The sequence below is a fragment of the Rattus norvegicus genome, chromosome 3, assembly GCF_036323735.1.
Source record: "Rattus norvegicus strain BN/NHsdMcwi chromosome 3, GRCr8, whole genome shotgun sequence".
In the NCBI taxonomy this organism is placed as follows: Eukaryota; Metazoa; Chordata; class Mammalia; order Rodentia; family Muridae; genus Rattus; species Rattus norvegicus.
Genome location: NC_086021.1, coordinates 93,404,707 through 93,426,497, shown reverse-complemented (window position 1 = coordinate 93,426,497; position 21,791 = coordinate 93,404,707).

Below are 21,791 nucleotides of genomic sequence, written 5' to 3'. Positions count from 1 at the left end.
CTCAGCCTCCACCTTCCAATGGCAAGAATGTAGACAATTATACCTATAGCACATCATTTCTTGTGATCTTTTGTGGCTCTATCCTAAAACTAGCACATATAGTAATACAAAACAATAACTGAAGTTTGAGAAGAATCTATGTACCTCAGGAAATATTTGATATTGAATATACATGATGTAGTAGTTACTTTTTTTCAATCTCAGAATCCATTCCTCTCTTCGTTTTTTATAGTATTAGTTGGTTAATATTAAAGTTATTGTTTACAGATTAATTGTCTATGTATAAGTGTTTTAACTGTAATAATAGTCACTGTGACCAAGATTTCCTAACCAGCAAAAAAATCAAAGGAATTATTTTACTTTTAATTATGATTGAAGGAGACAACGATAATGACCTTCGAGCTCAAAAGATAGTGTTCATCTCCTAGAGCTGAGGCTAAATTAAGGAATGAGATATCTGATGCAATGTGTGACCTACAGACTGAACTTGCAAGAACATTATGCATCCTTGCAGACTGAGCCATCTTACTCGCCAACTAGAATATATTTTTGAGTGTTATCATGCTCTTTAAAACTTAGATGAAAGGGTTGGGGATTTAGCTCAGTGGTAGAGCGCTTGCTACCTGGGTTCGGTCCCCAGCTCCGAAAAAAAGAAAAGAAAAAAAAAACTTAGATGAAGTATCACAATTTTAATTTGTCTTTAATACATTTTATAGCACACCATTTATACTTTCTCATTGTGTAATACTATAAATAAATATTGTGAAAAAAGTCAATTCTACCAAGAGTAGCTTACAGATCTCACACATTTTCAGCCCAAACCACACTTCATTCTTTACAGAAAAACATATCATAATATGATATATAATTTCAAAAGATCATGCTCTGATACTACCAGCATATACTTTAGTATATTTTATATAGTGATAAAAAGAACAGTATATTGCTGGCAAAAATACAAATGTGCACCAATGCAATAAAATAACATACCAAAAGAGGACTACTCTTTTTTTTTTTTTTTTTTTTTTTTTTGGTTCTTTTTTTTCCGGAGCTGGGGACCGAAAGGACTACTCTTGATTACCAACATTTGATAGCTGGCCAAAGAAGACAAAAAGTTTAACAGGAGAAAAGACAGTATCTTCAACAAGTGGTACTGAAAAACTGGCTGATACCTGCAGAAGAATGAAATTACACCTGTGTCTATGGCTCCGCACAAAATAGATGCCAAATGGACCATTGATCTATATTTCAAATATGAAATGCTGAAAACACGTGCTATAACAAAATATAGCCAATGCCTTGTAGATTATAGGTATAGAAAGAATATTTTGAAGAAGATGATATTTGTACAGGAATTGAGGATGAATTGACAAAACATAAATCTGAAATCCAAATCATAAAATATTAGGCTACCGGAACAGGCATGAAAGTGAAGTGAAGAGTCACGGAATGGAAGAAAATTTGGATTACTGTTTATAACAGAAGATTTTAATCTGGAATGCATAAGGAAACAAAAAAGAAAAAGAAAGAAACAAGGGAATAAGGAAGGAAGGGAAGAAAGAACTAAGGAAGGAAGGAAGGAAGGAAGGAAGGAAGGAAGGAAGGAAAGAAGGAAGGAAAAAATATGTGAGGAACCAATTAAAAATGGGTGAGAGACTCTGAGAACTCAAAGGGGCTCTGGGGCAGGGGTAGATGAAGTGTCCTACAGTGGGGAGAGGGAACTTATTTAGCCCAACTACAGCAGAAAGACAGGGAATCAAGTGAGGGGTGAGTTTGCTATCCCACAGTCAAAACTCTGACTGATAATTCTTCCTGCCTGAAAGAACTGCAGGACTGGGAGTAGAGAAGAATCTGAAGAAAAGAAGGTACAGCAACAGGCCCAAAGTGGAATCCAGCTAAAGGGGAGAACCCAAGACCTGACACCATTACTGAGGCTATGGGGCATTCACAAAAAAAGGACCTATCATGACTGTCTTTCAAAAGACCCAAAAAGCTGTTGAAAGAGTCAGATGCAGATATGTGCACCCAACCAAAGAACAGAAGCTGCTGACCCCTCTGGTTGAATTAGGGAAAAGCTGGAGGAAGTTGAGGAGGAGGGAGACCCTGTAGGAGGACCAACAGTCTCAATAAACCTGGACCCCCGAGATCTCTCAGACACTGGATCACCAACCAGGCAGCATACACCAGCTGAGATAAGGTCCCTAACACATATACAGCAGAGGACTCTCTGGTCTGGGTTTAGTCAGAGTAGATGCACATAACCATGAAGAGACTCGAGGCCTCAGGAAGTTTAGAGGTCTGATGACCTGGGTGGGATGTGGACAGGGATTGGGGGAGGGTCAGGGGGAGGGTTGAGATGTGGAACAGTTGGGGGCAGGCAGTGGGGTGGACTGATGAGGGGAATAAAATTTGGAGTGTAAAAATAAATTATAAAAATATGGACTGATTTTTAACTGAGTGTTCTCAATTTAAAAGACTAAGAATGTGGAAAATATGCACACTGGTAATCTGCAGAGAGAAATGTAATAGGTTAAAGGAATTTTCATAATTCTTAAATCAAAAGAAAATAATATACTTACTTTAAAGAAAACTATATTTCTGTCAGAGGTATCATAGTGAAACATTGTTTTCAAAACTCTTATGTGTCTGCTACATAAGTTTTTTGTTAAAATCAAATAAACTATAAAGTATCATTTAACTATAATTAAACTATTTAAAGTGCCTTTCAACAAATTAATATTGATACACCCATAATGAACAGGAAAAACTAACCATAATTTTACCTCACATTCCTCTATATTCTTTATAGTAATATATGTAATTAAATATTTTCCCCAAGATAAACCACTCAAAGTTACATTATTGTTCATATAATAATTTTTAAAACTTTATATTTAATGTGTAAAGGTTTTTTCTTTGTGTTATATATGTGCAGTATATGTGTGCCAGATGCACATGTAGTTCAGAATAGGATACTGACAGCCAGAAATTACACATTTAGATTGTTGTGAGTTCTCATGTTTGTGCTAAAATTCTAACTGTTTCTGCCACAATAGTTACAAATGTTCTTACTCACTGAAGCAGGTATTTCCATCCCCTAACTTTACATTACTTAACTAAAATATATTTGATAAGACATTCTGTCTTTGTTAGACTTATTACTGTAGTCTCTTCACCATTTATACTAGCAAAAAGATTGTGTATGAAGTTTCCCAGTGACTGGAAGTGGAATATATGTTGGAGGGACCACAATTTAGCATGTCCCAAATATTATTCTAGAAACAGATAAAGTAAAGGGTATACAGTGTGTGGATATACTAAAAATCAAGCAACTGGCTCATTGTTAAGTATGAACTTTGTAGTACATGGACTATATACCAATGAAATAGTTAAAAGTAACAGACAGGGGGTTGGGGATTTAGCTCAGTGGTAGAGCACTTGCTTAGCAAGCACAAGGCCCTGGGTTCAGTCCTCAGCTCCAAAAAAGAAAGTTACAGACACTAGAGAAGTGAAGTATTCGAAAATTGGAAAAAGAACTGAACACAAACGCCTTGAAAATAAGTACATAGGGGAAGAAATTTAATTTTTCAGTTTCTAGTTCAGTTAAATTATAACACAAGTTCTATTTTACTTCATAAAACATGTACATCCATATTCTATGTTTTTTTACAATATAAGTTAAGTTGAATTTTTTATTCTGATATATCAAGTTGATGGCAGTGGTAAGAAATAAAAGTTCCCACTTTAATTAGGAGCTTCATATATATACTCAGAGGGGAATCAAAGACAATGAGGAAAATTAATCATATATTTTTTTATAACAGCATAGCCTAAGAGGAAGAAGTTACAGAGACATGAGTCCCAAGTGGAACATGAGATAATGTAATGCTGTATTCTTTATTTTTTAAGATTTTATGTATGGGAAAGGGAATAACAATCAAAATGTAAATAAGAAATACTCAAGTTAATAAAGATAAAAAAAAGTGGGGAAGAATCTTGAACACATGGGCACTGGAGAAAATTTCCTCAAAAAAAACACCAATCACTTATGCTCTAAGATCAAAAATCGACAAATGGCATCTCATAAAACTGCAAAGCTTCGAAGCACTACTTGGGATCTCCTTCCTTGGAGGTCTCACTGTTTTAACATAACAGATTTGATAGCTTGTTGGTAAGGTGAGGTCCAGCTTGTCTCCACTAGGTCATCTTCATGTGAATCCGGTGGTTATACGGTTTTGTTCTAGGGATATTTCATTTTTTTAATAACGGTTTTAGCTGACATTCATGGAGAGAATGAACCCTTAGAAGTGTGCCACTAGTGAAAGGAAATCCTGTCTAGAGTATGTTTCTTTACAAAGCTGTGTCACACCATCCTTTGGGCCCTCTGCTGGAAAAGTAGAATCAAGTCTCAAATAATGCCTTTTAAATTGTATCCTCTAGTATTATAGATGTAGGACAGTACTGTATCATACCTCTGTGGATGTAAAATAGCTTGTACCTGCTTTATGATACGTAGTAGTGACCGTGCTTTATCAGAGCTGTTTTTAATGATGTTGCTCAGAATGTTTTCTTTCCAGATGATGATTGAGAAGCTAATTTTTAAAAAAAAATGGTGCCAGGTACCACAAGAGTAACAGAACTGTGCTGTTTTCTCGGGTTTTTTTTTTTTTTTTTACTTTTTTTTTTTTTAATGGAGTGTGCTGGATGTCTCTACAGTTTTGTTCAGATGACTGCAGAACCTGGAAAAGCTGTTGCTGCTGTTGATGCATAACACACTGCTATTATTGGTCTTTTTATATAAATATAAATATATATATACAGATATATAATTTGAATTTTTTGAAACTTTACCTGTGCTGTCAACTTTCGAAAAAAGTATCCCCGTTTACTGTGTTGAGTTGGCACTGTACAGAAATTAACAGCCATATTGGTCTAGAAATGTTGAACTTAAGTTTTTTCCATTTGTACAGGGGTAACACACTGTATTAAATATGTAAGGTCTTATATACGTGGGTTTGATTACAAAAACTAATAAAGTATTCTCTAAATTAAAAAAAAAAACTGCAAAGCTTCTGTAAGGCAAAGGACACTGTGGTTAGGACAAAACAGCAGCCAACAGATTGGGGAAAGATCTTTACCAATCCTACAAGAGATAGAGGCCTTATATCCAAAATATACAAAGAACTCAAGAAATTAGACCACAGGGAGACAAATAACCCTATTAAAAATGGGGTTCAGAGCTAAACAAAGAATTCACAGCTGAGGAATGCCAAATGGCTGAGACACATAAAGAAATGTTCAACATCTTTAGTCATAAGGGAAATGCAAATCAAAAACAACCCTGAAATTTCACCTCACACCAGTGAGAATGGCTAAGATCAAAAACTCAGGAGACAGCAAATGCTGGCAAGGATGTGGAGAAAGAGGAACACTCCTCCATTGTTGGTGGGATTGCAGACTCGTACAACCATTCTGGAAATCAGTCTGGAGGTTCCTTAGAAAATTGGACATTTAACTACCTGACCCAGCTATACCTTTTTGGGCATATACCCAAAAGATGCTCCAACATATAACAAAGACACATGCTCCACTATGTTCATAGCAGCCTTATTTATAATAGCCAGAAGGTGGAAAGAACCCAGATGCCCTTCAACAGAGAAATGGCTAGAGAAAATGTGGTACATCTACACAATGGAATACTACTCAGCTATCAAAAACAATGACTTTATGAAATTCATAGGCAAATGGATGGAACTGGAAAAGATCATCCTGAATGAGGTGTCCCAATCACAGAAAAACACACATGGTATGCACTCATTGATAAGTGGATATTAGCCCAAATGCTCGAATTACCCTAGATGCACAGAACACATGAAACTCAAGAATGATGACCAAAATGGGAAGGTTTCACTCCTTCTTTAAATGGGGAACAAGATTACCCTTCGGAGGGAATAGGGAGACAAAGTTTAGAACAGAGACAGAAGGAACACCCATTCAGAGCCTGCCCCACATGTGGCCCATACATATACAGCCACCAAACTAGATAAGATGGATGAAGCAAAGAAGTGCAGGCTGACGGGAACCAGATTTATATCTCTCCTGAGAGACACAGCCAGAATACAGCAAATACAGAGGCGAATGCCAGCAGCAAACTACTGAACTGAGAAGAGGACACCTGTTGAAGGAATCAGAGAAAGGACTGAAAGAGCTTGAAGGGGCTTGAGACCCACATGAACAACAGTCCCAACCAACCAGAGCTTCCAGGGACTAAGTCACGACCCTAAGACTATACATGGACTGACCCTGGGCTCCAACCCACATAAGTAGCAATGAATAGCCTAGTAAGAGCACCAGTGGAAGGGGAAGGCCTTGGTCCTGCCAAGACTGAATCCCCAGGGAAAGTGATTGTTGGGGGGAAGGTTGTAATGGGGGGAGGATGGGGAGGGGAACACCCATATAGAAGGGAAGTGGGAGGGGTTAGGGGGATGTTGGTCCGGAAACAGGGAAAGGGAATAACAATCGAAATGTAAATAAGAAATACCCAAGTTAATAAAGATGGGGGGAAAAAAATATTTTATATATGAGTACACAGTTGGTGTATTCAGACTTAACAGAAGAGGGCGCCAGATCCATTACAGATGGCAGTGAGCCACCATGTGGTTGCTGGGAATAGAACTCAGGACTTCAGGAAGAGCAGTCAATGCTCTTAACCGAAGAGTCACCTCTCCAGCCCAGTAATGCTGTCTTATATTCTTCTACCAAAGAACAATTCACCTCAGATAGGCACTTGAAATTACAAATTCAAAAATATAAAGTTACAAATTATCTTTTCCGAAAAGACATGAACAGTTTTTAAATTAATCAACTAAATAGGCAATTAGGGCAAGAATATTGAAAATCTACTATAAGTACTATACTATATTCACAATAGTAATATTCTGATCGCACACATTTGTATCTATAAAACCATATTTAAGTCCTTTAGCATATTTTAAAAATACTCTATTAATTTCAATCTGTATTTAGATACATGCGGGATTTTAAATACTGTATTTTGTTTATTTTTATTTTTATTACATTTCAATAAAACTTCATAAAGATAAAAATTGTGGAAATATATTAAAATAATAATTAGTAAATTTAAAAGCATACTGAGCTATATATAATAAAGTGTTAGGCAAATCCTCCCATTTACATCTATAATATATGTATTTATGTTGCCAAGTCACACACACCTGGAAAATCATAAAAATGTAAGTAACTGCACATACTCATGAGGCCAGTATTTTCTTGATAGTCTTAATTTGTCGTCATGACGTTTTTTTAATATTCAATATCTAACATTTGAAGCTGTGCATATACATCTGTGACTTAATGTTGTTTAAACTAATAAATGATTACAATATTTTTCTTTTGACTACAAAGCCCCCCAACAAATATTTAATAAGTATGGTAGCCAAACTTTCATATAAATTCAGAGAGAAATGTAATCAGAAGTTACTTGTTACCACGATAAACTAACAGACATTTTGATCACAACTAATAGAAAATAGTAACAGCTATTTTGAATAGGAATATGGCTATCATTTTCTTTTTTTTTTTTTTATTAACTTGATTATTTCTTGTTTACATTTCGAATGTTATTCCCTTTCCCTGTTTTCGGGCAAACATCCCCCTAATTCGCCCCTCCCCTTCTGTATGGGTGTTCCCCTCCCCACCTTCCCCCCATTGCCGCCCTCCCCCCAACAATCACATTCACTGGGGGTTCAGTCTTAGCAGGACCAAGGGCTTCCCCTTCCACTGGTGATCTTACTAGGATATTCAATGCTACCTATGAGGTCAGAGTCCAGGGTCAGTCCATGTATAGTCTTTAGTTAGTGGCTTAGTACCTGGAAACTCTAGCTGTTTGGCATTGTTGTTCATAAGAGCCCCTTCAAGCTCTTCCAGTTCTTTCTCTGATTCCTTCAACGAGGGTCCTGTTCTAAGTTCAGTGGTTTACTGATGGCATTTGCCTCTGTATTTGCTGTATTCTGGCTGTGTCTCTCAGGAGAGATCTACATCCAGCTCCAGTCAGCCTGTACTTCTTTGCTTCATCCATCTTGTCTAATTGGGTGGCTGTATATGTATGGGCCACATGTGGGGCAGGCTCTGAATGGGTGTTCCTTCTGTCTCTGTTTTAATCTTTGCCTCTCTATTCTCTGCAAAGGATATTCTTGTTCCCCCTCTTAAAGAAGGAGTGGAGCATTCACGTTTTGATCATCCATCTTGAGATTCATGTGTTCTAGGCATCTAGGGTAATTCAAGCATTTGGGCTAATAGCCACTTATCAATGAGTGCATACCATGTATGTCTTTCTGTGATTGGGTTAGCTCACTCAGGATGATATTTTCCAGTTCCAACCATTTGCCTACGAATTTCATAAAGTCGTTGTTTTTGATAGCTGAGTAATATTCCATTGTGTAGATGTACCACATTTTCTGTATCCATTCCTCTGTTGAAGGGCATCTGGGTTCTCTCCAGCTTCTGGCTATTATAAAAAAGGCTGCTATGAGCATAGTGGAGCACGTGTCTTTTTTATATGTTGGGGCATCTTGTGCGTATATGCCCGAGAGAAGTATAGCTGGATCCTCAGGTAGTTCAATGTCCAATTTTCTGAGGAACCTCCAGACTGATTTCCAGAATGGTTTTATCAGTCTGCAATCACACCAACAATGGAGGAGTGTTCCTCTTTCTCCACATCCTCGCCAGCATCTGCTGTCCCCTGAGTTTTTGATCTTAGCCATTCTCACTGGTATGAGGTGAAATCTCAGGGTTGTTTTGATTTGCTTTTCCCTTATGACTAAAGATGTTGAACATTTCGTTAGGTGTTTCTCAGCCATTTGGCATTCCTCCGCTTTGATTTCTTTGTTTAGTTCTGAAACCCATTTTTTAATAGGGTTATTTGTCCCCCCGCGGTCTAACTTCTTGAGTTCCTTGTATATTTTGGATATAAGGCCTCTATCTGTTGCAGGATTGGTAAAGATTTTTCCCAATCTGTTGGTTGCTGTTTTGTCCTAACCACAGTGTCCTTTGCCTTACAGAAGCTTTGCCGTTTTATGAGATTTGTTGATTCTTGATCTTAGAGCATAAGCCATTGGTGTTTTGTTCAGGAAATTTTTTCCACTGCCCATGTGTTCCAGATGCTTCCCTAGTTTTTCTTCTATTAGTTTGAGTGTACCTGGTTTGATGTGGAGGTCCTTTATCCACTTGGACTTAAGCTTTGTACAGGGTGATAAGCATGGATCGATCTGCATTCTTCTACATGTTGACCTCCAGTTGAACCAGCACCATTTGCTGAAAATGCTATCTTTTTTCCATTGGATGGTTTTGGCTCCTTTGTCAAAAATCAAGTGCCCATAGGTATGTGGGTTCATTTCTGGGTCTTCAGTTCTGTTCCATTGGTCTATCTGTCTGTCTCTGTACCAATACCATGCAGTTTTTATCACTATTGCTCTGTAATACTGCTTGAGTTCAGGGATAGTGATTCCCCCTGAAGTCCTTTTATTGTTGAGGATAGTTTTACCTATTTTTGTTATTCCAGATGAATTTGCAAATTGTTCTGTCTAACTCTTTGAAGAATTGGATTGGTATTTTGATGGGGATTGCATTGAATGTGTAGATCAATTTTGGTAAAATGGCCATTTTTACTATATTAATCCTGCCAATCCATGAGCATGGGAGATCTTTCCATCTTCTGAGGTGTTCTTCAATTTCTTTCTTCACAGTCTTGAAGTTCTTATTGTACATATCTTTTACTTGCTTGGTTAAAGTCAGACCGAGGTACTTTATTTTGTTTGAGTCTATTATGAAGGGTGTCGTTTCCCTAATTTCTTTCTCGGCTTGTTTCTCTTTTGTATAGAGGAAGGCAACTGATTTATTTGAGTTAATTTTATACCCAGCCACTTTGCTGAAGTTGTTTATCAGCTTTAGTAGTTCTCTGGTGGAACTTTTGGGACCACTTAAATATACTATCATATCATCTGCAAATAGTGATATTTTGACTTCTTCTTTACCAATCTGTATTCCCTTTATTTCCTTTTGTTGTCTGATTGCTCCGGATAGAACTTCAAGAACTATATTGAATAAGTAGGGAGAGAGTGGGCAGCCTTGTCTAGTCCCTGATTTTAGTGGGATTGCTTCACGTTTCTTTCCATTTAATTTAATGTTAGCAACTGGTTTGCTGTATATGGCTTTTACTATGTTTAGGTGCGGGCCTTGAATTCCTATTCTTTCCAAGACTTTTATCATGAAGGGGTGTTGAACTTTGTCAAATGCTTTCTCAGCATCTACTGAAATGATCATGTGGTTTTGTTCTTTCACTTTGTTTATATAATGGATCACATTGATGGTTTTCCGTATATTAAACCATCCCTGCATGCCTGGGAAGAAGCCCATTTGATCATGGTGGATGATTGTTTTGATGTGCTCTTGGATTCGGTTTGCCAGAATTTTATTGAGTATTTTTGCTTCTATGAAATCTTCTGCTCCTGAGATTCTCTCTTCTATCTCTTGTATTCTGTTGGTGATGCTTTAATCTATGGCTCCTTGTCTCTTCCTTTGGTTTTCTATATCCAGGGTTGTTTCCATATGTTGTTTCTTGATTGCTTCTATTTCCATTTTTAATTCCTTCAATTGTTTGATTATGTTTTCCTGGAATTCATCAGGGATTTTTGTGATTCCTCTCTTTAGGCTTCCACTTGTTTTTTTGTTTTTTCCTGTGTTTCTCTAAGGGAGTTCTTCACGTCTTTCTTGAAGTCCTACAGTATCATGATCAGATATGAATTTGAAACCAGATCTTGCTCCTCTGGTGTTTTTGGATATTCCATGTTTGCTTTGGTGGGAGAATTGGGCTCTGATGATGCCATGTAGTCTTGGTTTCTGTTGTTTGAGTTCCTGCGCTTGCCTCTTGCCATCAGATTATCTCTAGTGTTACTTTGTTCTGCTATTTCTGACAGTGGCTAGACTGTGCTATAAGCCTGTGTGTCAGGAGTGCTGTAGTTCTGTTTTCCTGTTTTCTTTCAGCCAGTTATGGGGACAGAGTGTTCTGCTTTCAGGCATGAAGATTTTCCTATCTACAGGTCCTCAGCTGTCCCTGTGGGCCTGTTTCTTGAGTTCACCAGGCAGGTTGCTTGGAGCTGGAAGGTTTGTCTTACCTGTGGTCCCAAGGCTCAGGTTTGCTCCTGGGATGTTGCTTATGAGCTCTCCGTGGCGGCAGCAACCAGGAAGATCTGTGCCGCCCCTTCTGGGAGATTCTGTGCACCAGGGTTCCAGATGGCTTTGGTGTTTTCCTCTGGAGTCAGAGATGTGGTCAGAGTGTAGTCTCCTCTGGTTTCCCAGGTATGTCTGCCTCTCTGAAGGTTTAGCTCTCCCTCCCACGGGATTTAGATGCAGAGAACTGTTTATCTGGTCGGTCCCTTCAGGTTCCGGCGGTGTCTCAGATGCAGCCGATTTTCTGCTCCTGTGCCCTTATCCAAGGGAACCCAGAGGCCGTATACAGTTTGCTCTTGGGCCAGGGATGTGGGCATGGGTGGGCAGTGTTGGTGGTCACTTCCTCTCTGCAGTCTCAGGAGTGCCCACCTATCTCAGCGGTGAGCTCTCTCTTCCACGGGGTCTTGGAGCAGTGAGCTTGAGGCAGGGAGCGCGAGAGTGACTATCATTTTCATATTCACATTATTCATGGAACCATGCTGCTTTGAAAGTAAGTATTGTACAAGTGAATATTACGTACAAGTGAATTTAAAACTTCAGTGTCTTGCCCCTTAGTCAATTTACATTATGTATAAGTCTATCACATGATAGTACAATAAATATATAATACCTTTTAAGGCTAATTCAGAGAAACTGACATTTCGAGGATAAAATTTCTCAAAAACACCTCCATTCTAGAGTAGAGAGTACTAAATTTAATTAATATGTAATACCACACATTTATTATGTCTTTAGTTACTTTATTTTATTTTATAAAATATAAAATTATTTTAATTAGTGGCACTTAAATGTTATTAAAATTAAATAACATATAACATTTAAATACACAAAATTAAATATAAAGCAGTTTGATGATTGCAGTTTAGTGTGTATTTCTGAGGATGAAAATAAACTAAGGGATAAAATAATGTTCTGCATAATGAAAGTATTACAAAAAGAAACCTTTTCATTTTTTCCCCTGGGGAACTTCTTTTTTTTTAATTAATTACTTTATTTATTTACATTCCAGATTGTCCTCCCTCCTGGTACTCTCCCATAGCTCCTTATCCCATTCTCCCTCTTTCTTGCCTTCCCTCCCTCATATCCTCCTTCCCTGGTACCTTCAGTCTGTTGAGTACCTTCTTCTACTGAGGTCAGACCAGGCAGTCCTATGCTTTATGTGTGCCTGGGAACCTCGCACCATTCTGTGTGTGCTGCCTGGTTGATGGCTCAGTCTCTAGGATCTCCAAGGGGTCCGGGTTAGTTGACACAGCTGGTCTTCCTAACCTAAGTGGTTGTCTTCCCCCTTCTGCTCCTTCAATCTTTTTCCTAATTCATTCAGGGGATGACCCACGTTTCCATCTAATGGTTGAGTGTAATTGCATCTGACTTATGTTTATAGGGCCTTAGAGGACAGCCATGCTAGGCTCCTATCTGTAAACATATTAAGCATCAGTAACAATGTCCGGCCATGGTACACCATACATCACCCCTGTGAGATAGATCACAAGTGGACTGGTCACTGAACAGCCTTTCCTTCAGACTCTTCTATTTTCTCCCTCAGTTCTGTTAGACATGAACAATTCTGAGTCAGAAATTTTGCCAGTGTGGTGGTCAAATGTCTCTCTGCACTTGGAGCCCTGTCTATCCCACTGTAGGTAAACTCTTTGAGTTTCCTTTCTCTGCTATTGGGCATTTTGGCTAAGGTCACCACCACTGAGTCCTGAAAATTTCTAACCTCTTAGGATTCTCTGATATTCAAGGGGGTCCCTCCATCTCCTGTCTACAGAGACTGTATATTTCCGTTCATTAACCTGGCCTTCTGGACTTCTCTATCCATGCCCCCCACATCCCCCAAACCTGATGCTGTTCTCCTTTTCCCCTCCTTCTCCCACTTCCCACCCAGATACCTACCTCCTTCTGCCTCACTTGATAGTTTTGTTTCCTCATTATAAGTGGGACTTAGGAAACAGACCGGATAAACAGTTCTCTGCACCCAAATCCCGTGGGAGGGAGAGCTAAACCTTCAGATAGGCAGACAAGCCTGGGAAACCAGAAGAGACTGCTCTCTGCACACACATCTCAGACACCAGAGGAAAAAGCCAAAGACCATCTGGAACCCTGGTGCACTGAAGCTCCTGGAAGGGGCGGCACAGGTCTTCCTGGTTGCTGCCGCTGCAGAGAGCCCGTGGGCAGCACCCCACGAGCGAACTTGAGCCTCGGGACCACAGGTAAGACCAACTTTTCTGCTGCAAGAAAGCTGCCTGGTGAACTCAAGACACAGGCCCACAGGAACAGCTGAAGAACTGTACAGAGGAAAAACTACACGCCCGAAAGCAGAACACTCTGTCCCCATAACTGACTGAAAGAGAGGAAAACAGGTCTACAGCACTCCTGACACACAGGCTTATAGGACAGTCTAGCCACTGTCAGAAATAGCAGAACAAAGTAACACTAGAGATAATCTGATGGCGAGAGGCAAGCACAGGAACCCAAGCAACAGAAACCAAGACTACATGGCACCATAGGAGCCCAATTCTCCCATCAAAACAAACATGGAATATCCAAACACACCAGAAAAGCAAGATCAAGTTTCAAAATCATTTTGGATCATGATGCTGGAGGACTTCAAGAAAGACGTGAAGAACTCCCTTAGAGAACAAGTAGAAGCCTACAGAGAGGAATCGCAAAAATCCCTGAAAGAATTCCAGGAAAACATAAATAAACAAGTAGAAGCCCATAGAGAGGAGACACAAAAATCCCTGAAAGAATATCAGGAAATCATAAATAAACAAGTAGAAGCCCATAGAGAGGAGTCACAAAAATGCCTGAAAGAATTCCAGGAAAACACAATCAAACAGTTGAAGGAATTAAAAATGGAAATAGAAGCAATCAAGAAAGAAGACATGGAAACAACCCTGGATATAGAAAACCAAAAGAAGAGACAAGGAGCTGTAGATACAAGCTTCACCAACAGAATACAGGAGATGGAAGAGAGAATCTCAGGAGCAGAAGATTCCATAGAAATCATTGACTCAACTGTCAAAGATAATGTAAAGCAGAAAAAGCTACTGGTCCAAAACATACAGGAAATCCAGGACTCAATGAAAGATCAAAACTAAGGATAATAGGTATAGAAGAGAGTGAAGGCTCCCAGCTCAAAGGACCAGTAAATATCTTCAACAAAATCATAGAAGAAAACTTCCCTAACCTAAAAAAAGAGATACCCATAGACATACAAGAAGCCTACAGAACTCCAAATAGATTGGACCAGAAAAGAAACACCTCCCATAACATAATAGTCAAAACACCAAACGCACAAAATAAAGAAAGAATATTAAAAGCAGTAAGGGAAAAAGTTCAAGTAACATATAAAGGCAGACCTATCAGAATCACACCAGACTTCTCACCAGAAACTATGAAGGCCAGAAGATCCTGGACTGATGTCATACAGACCCTAAGAGAACACAAATGCCAGCCCAGGTTACTGTATTCAGCAAAACTCTCAATTAACAGTGATGGAGAAACCAAGATATTTCATTACAAAACCAAATTTACACAATATATTTCTACAAATCCAGCAGTACAAAGGATAATAAATGGTAAAGCCCAACATAAGGAGGCAAGCTATACCCTAGAAGAAGCAAGAAACTAAATTCTTGGCAACAAAACAAAGAGAATGAAAGCACACAAACATAACCTCACATCCAAATATGAATATAACAGGGAGCAATAATCACTATTCCTTAATATCTCTCAATATCAATGGCCACAACTCCCCAATAAAAAGACATAGATTAACAAACTGGATACGCAACGAGGACCCTGCATTCTGCTGCCTACAGGAAACACACCTCAGAGACAAAGACAGACACTACCTCAGAGTGAAAGGCTGGAAAACAACTTTCCAAGCAAATGGTCAGAAGAAGCAAGCTGGAGTAGCCATTCTAATATCAAATAAAATCAATTTTCAACTAAAAGTCATCAAAAAAGAAAAGGAAGGACACTTCATATTCATCAAAGGAAAAATCCACCAAGATGAACTCTCAATCCTAAATATATATGCCCCAAATACAAGGGCACCTACATACATAAAAGAAACCTTACTAAAGCTCAAAACACACATTGCACCTCACACAATAATAGTGGGAGATTTCAACACCCCACTCTCATCAATGGACAGATCATGGAAACAGAAATTAAACAGAGATGTAGACAGACTAAGAGAAGTCATGAGCCAAATGGACTTAACGGATATTTATAGAACATTCTATCCTAAAGCAAAAGGATATACCTTCTTCTCAGTTCCTCATGGTACTTTCTCCAAAATTGACCATATAATTGGTCAAAAAACGGGCCTCAACAGGTACAGAAAGATAGAAATAATCCCATGCGTGCTATCGGACCACCACGGCCTAAAGTTGGTCTTCAATAAAAATAAGGGAAGAATGCCCACATATACGTGGAAATTGAAAAAGGCTCTACTCAATGATAACCTGGTCAAGGAAGAAATAAAGAAAGATATTAAAAACTTTTTAGAATTTAATGAAAATGAAGGTACAACATACCCAAACTTATGGGACACAATGAAAGCTGTGATAAGAGGAAATCTCATAGCGCTGAGAGCCTGCAGAAAGAAACAGGAAAGAGCTTGTCAGCAGCTTGACAGCACACCTAAAAGCTCTAGAACAAAAAGAAGCAAATACACCCAGGAGGAGTAGAAGGCAGGAAATAATCAAACTCAAAGCTGAAATCAACCAAGTAGAAACAAAAAGGACCATAGAAAGAATCAACAGAACCAAAAGTTGGTTTTTTGAGAAAATCAACAAGATAGATAAACCCTTAGCCAGACTAACGAGAGGACACAGAGAGTGTGTCCAAATTAACAAAATCAGAAATGAAAAGGGAGACATAACTACAGATTCAGAGGAAATTCAAAAAATCATCAGATCTTACTATAAAAACGTATATTCAACAAAACTTGAAAATCTTCAGGAAATGGACAATTTCCTAGACAGATACCAGGTACCGAAGTTAAATCAGGAACAGATAAACCAGTTAAACAACCCCATAACTCCTAAGGAAATAGAAGCAGTCATTAAAGATCTCCCAACCAAAAAGAGCCCAGGTCCAGACGGGTTTAGTGCAGAATTCTATCAAACCTTCATAGAAGACCTCATACCAATATTATCCAAACTATTCCACAAAATTGAAACAGATGGTGCCCTACCGAATTCCTTCTACGAAGCCACAATTACTCTTTTTTTTTTTTTTTTTGGTTCTTTTTATTGGAGCTGGGGACCGAACCCAGGGCCTTGCGCTTCCTAGGTAAGCTCTCTACCACTGAGCTAAATCCCCAGCCCCCACAATTACTCTTATACCTAAACCACACAAAGACAAAACGAAGAAAGAGAACTTCAGACCAATTTTCCTTATGAATATCGACGCAAAAATACTCAATAAAATTCTGGCAAACCGAATTCAAGAGCACATCAAAACAATCATCCACCATGATCAAGTAGGCTTCATCCCAGGCATGCAGGGATGGTTTAATATACGGAAAACCATCAATGTGATCCATTATATAAACAAACTGAAAGAACAGAACCACATGATCATTTCATTAGATGCTGAGAAAGCATTTGACAAAGTTCAACACCCCTTCATGATAAAAGTCCTGGAAAGAATAGGAATTCAAGGCCCATACCTAAACATAGTAAAAGCCATATACAGCAAACCAGTTGCTAACATTAAACTAAATGGAGAGAAACTTGAAGCAATCCCACTAAAATCAGGGACTAGACAAGGCTGCCCACTCTCTCCCTACTTATTCAATATGGTTCTTGAAGTTCTACCCAGAGCAATCAGACAACAAAAGGAGATCAAGGGGATACAGATCGGAAAAGAAGAGGTCAAAATATCACTATTTGCAGATGACATGATAGTATATTTAAGTGATCCCAAAAGTTCCACCAGAGAACTACTAAAGCTGATAAACAACTTCAGCAAAGTGGCTGGGTATAAAATTAACTCAACTAAATCAGTTGCCTTCCTCTATACAAAAGAGAAACAAGCCGAGAAAGAAATTAGGGAAACGACACCCTTCATAATAGACCCAAATAATATAAAGTACCTCGGTGTGACTTTAACCAAGCAAGTAAAAGATATGTACAATAAGAACTTCAAGACACTGAGGAAAGAAATTGAAGAAGACCTCAGAAGATTTAAAGATCTCCCATGCTCATGGATTGGCAGGATTAATATAGTACAAATGGCCATTTTACCAAAAGCAATCTACAGATTCAATGCAATCCCCATCAAAATACCAATCCAATTCTTCAAAGAGTTAGACAGAACAATTTGCAAATTCATCTGGAATAACAAAAAACCCAGGATAGCTAAAGCTATCCTCAACAATAAAAGGACTTCAGGGGGAATCACTATCCCTGAACTCAAGCAGTATTACTGAGCAATAGTGATAAAAACTGCATGGTATTGGTACAGAGACAGACAGATAGACCAATGGAATAGAATTGAAGACCCAGAAATGAACCCACACACCTATGGTCACTTGATTTTTGACAAAGGAGCCAAAACCATCCAATGGAAAAAAGATAGCATTTTCAGCAAATGGTGCTGGTTCAACTGGAGGGCAACATGTAGAAGAATGCAGATCGATCCATGCTTATCACCCTGTACAAAGCTTAAGTCCAAGTGGAGCAAGGACCTCCACATCAAACCAGACACACTCAAACTAATAGAAGAAAAACTAGGGAAGCATCTGGAACACATGGGCACTGGAAAAAATTTATTGAACAAAACATCAATGGCTTATGCTCTAAGATCAAGAATCACAATTGGGATCTCATAAACCTGCAAAGCTTCTGTAAGGCAAAGGACACTGTGGTTAGGACAAAACAGCAACCAACAGATTGGGAAGAGATCTTTACCAATCCTGCAACAGATAGAGGCCTTATATCCAAAATATACAAAGATCCTAAGAAGTTAGACTGCAGGGAGAAAAATAACCCCATTAAAAAATGGGGTTCAGAGCTAAACAAAGAATTCACAGCTGAGGAATGCCGAATGGCTGAGAAACACCTAAAGAAATGTTCAACATATTTAGTCATAAGGGAAATGCAAATCAAAACAACCCTGAGATTTCACCTCACACCAGTGAGAATGGCTAAGATCAAAAAATCAGGTGACAGCAGATGCTGGCGAGGATGTGGAGAAAGAGGAACACTCCTCCATTGTTGGTGGGATTGCATACTGGTACAACCATTCTGGAAATCAGTCTGGAGGATCCTCAGAACATTGGACATTCAACTGCCTGAGGATCCAGCTATACCCCTCTTGGGCATATACCCAAAAGATGTCCCAACATATAAAAAAGACACGTGCTTCACTATGTTCATTGCAGCCTTATTTATAATAGCCAGAAAATGGAAAGAACCCAGATGCCCTTCAACAGAGGAATGGATACAGAAAATGTGGTACATCTACACAATGGAATATTACTCAGCTATCAAAAACAACGACTTTATGAAATTCATAGGCAAATGCTTGGAACTGGAAAATATCATCCTGAGTGAGCTAACCCAATCACAGAAAGACATACATGGTATGCACTCATTGATAAGTGGCTATTAGCCCAAATGCTTGAATTACCCTAGATGCCTAGCACAAATGAAACTCAAGATGGATGATCAAAATGTGAATGCTTCACTCCTTCTTTAAAAGGGGAACAAGAATACCCTTGGCAGGGAAGAGAGAGTCAAAGATTAAAACAGAGACTGAAGGAACACCCATTCATAGCCTACCCCACATGGGGCCCATACATATATAGCCACCCAATTAGACAAGATGGATGAAGGAAAGAAGTGCAGACTGACAGGAGCAGGATGTAGATTGCTCCTGAGAGACACAGCCAGAATACAGCAAATACAGAGGCGAATGCCAGCAGCAAACCACTGAACTGAGAATAGGACCCCCGTTGAAGGAATCAGAGAAAGAACTGGAAGAGCTTGAAGGGGCTCGAGACCCCATATGTACAACAATGCCAAGCAACCAGAGCTTCCAGGGACTAAGCCACTACCTAAAGACTATACATGGACTGACCCTGGACTCTGACCTCATAGGTAGCAATGAATATCCTAGTAAGAACACCAGTGGAAGGGGAAGCCCTGGGTCCTGCTAAGACTGAACCCCCAGTGAACTAGACTGGTGGGGGGAGGGCGGCAATGGGGGGAGGGTTGGGAGGGGAACACCCATAAGGAAGGGGAGGGGGGAGGGAGATGTTTGCCCGGATACCGGGAAAGGGAATAACACTCGAAATGTATATAAGAAATACTCAAGTTAATAATAAAAAAAAAGAAAAAAAGAAATAATGAATATAAAATTAATTGAAGTCTAATTGCTAAACTAATTTTGGGAATTAGCTATATAGAAATGTTTTAAAATTGATAATGGGAATGCTCTTCAATCACCCTGATTAAAATCACATCATTAAACCCTGTTATTATAACTTCGTCTTATTCCAAAGGGACCAAGTAGTGAGCCCTCAGGAACAGGCAGACAGGCTCATAACTCAGGCAGCTGTGGAGAGCGCTGACTTTGCATGTGGACAGAACTATATCCACTAACATATCTAGTCTTTGATCAGGTACAGAAATCTTTGCTGTTTTTCATATGTACATTATAAGTTTCTTTATTTTTCTCTTTTTCTTTCAGTTACAACAAATACATGTATGTAGAAGGCAGGTGTGAAACAAGGCAGATGTCTGTTTTATATAATAAGCATTTTAATGTTTAAGAAAATAATGGTGGTGACACGTATTAAGATTGAAAGAGAACATGGCAAGTTTCATTTAGTACTTTAGTAATAGACATGTGATTTTATGTACCTTAGATTTTACAAATATACTAAATGAAATAATTATTTTAAAATATCAATATACTGAGAAAGATATTTAAAATAATTTATTCAAGCTTTAGAAATCTGTGAGCTCTAAGTCCAAGTGGATCAAGGACCTCCACATCAAACCAGACACACTCAAACTAATAGAAGAAAAACTAGGGAAGCATCTGGAACACATGGGCACTGGAAAAAATTTCCTGAACAAAACACCAATGGCTTATGCTCTAAGATCAAGAATCGACAGATGGGATCTCATAAAACTGCAAAGCTTCTGTAAGGCAAAGGACACTGTGGTTAGGACAAAACGGCAACCAACAGATTGGGAAAAGATCTTTACCAATCCTATAACAGATAGAGGCCTTATATCCAAAATATACAAAGAACTCAAGAAGTTAGACCGCAGGGAAACAAATAACCCTATTAAAAAATGGGGTTCAGAGCTAAACAAAGAATTCACAGCTGAGGAATGCCGAATGGCTGAGAAACACCTAAAGAAATGTTCAACATCTTTAGTCATAAGGGAAATGCAAATCAAAACAACCCTGAGATTTCACCTCACACCAGTGAGAATGGCTAAGATCAAAAACTCAGGTGACAGCAGATGCTGGCGAGGATGTGGAGAAAGAGGAACACTCCTCCATTGTTGGTGGGATTGCAGACTGGTAAAACCATTCTGGAAATCAGTCTGGAGGTTCCTCAGAAAATTGGACATTGAACTGCCTGAGGATCCAGCCATACCTCTCTTGGGCATATACCCAAAAGATGCCTCAACATATAAAAGAGACACGTGCTCCACTATGTTCATCGCAGCCTTATTTATAATAGCCAGAAACTGGAAAGAACCCAGATGCCCTTCAACAGAGGAATGGATACAGAAAATGTGGTACATCTACACAATGGATTATTACTCAGCTATCAAAAACAACGAGTTTATGAAATTCGTAGGCAAATGGTTGGAACTGGAAAATATCATCCTGAGTGAGCTAACCCACTCACAGAAAGACATACATGGTATGCACTCATTGATAAGTGGCTATTAGCCCAAATGCTTGAATTACCCTAGATCCCTAGAACAAAGGAAACTCAAGACGGATGATCAAAATGTGAATGCTTCACTCCTTCTTTAAATGAGGAAAAAGAATACCCTTGGCAGGGAAGGCAGAGGCAAAGATTAAAACAGAGACTGAAGGAACACCCATTCAGAGCCTGCCCCACATGTGGCCCATACATATACAGCCACCCAATTAGACAAGATGGATGAAGCAAAGAAGTGAAGACCGACAGGAGCCGGATGTAGATCTCTCCTGAGAGACACAGCCAGAATACAGCAAATACAAAGGCGAATGCCAGCAGCAAACCACTGAACTGAGAATAGGTCCCCCGTTGAAGGAATCAGAGAAAGAACTGGAAGAGCTTGAAGGTGCTCGAGACCCCAAAAGTACAACAATGTCAAGCAACCAGAGCTTCCAGGGACTAAGCCACTACCTAAAGACTATACATGGACTGACCCTGGACTCTGTCCCCATAGGTAGCAATGAATATCCTAGTAAGAGCACCAGTGGAAGGGGAAGCCCTGGGTCCTGCTAAGACTGAACCCCCAGTGAACTAGACTATGCGGGGAGGGTGGCAATGGGGGGAGGTTTGG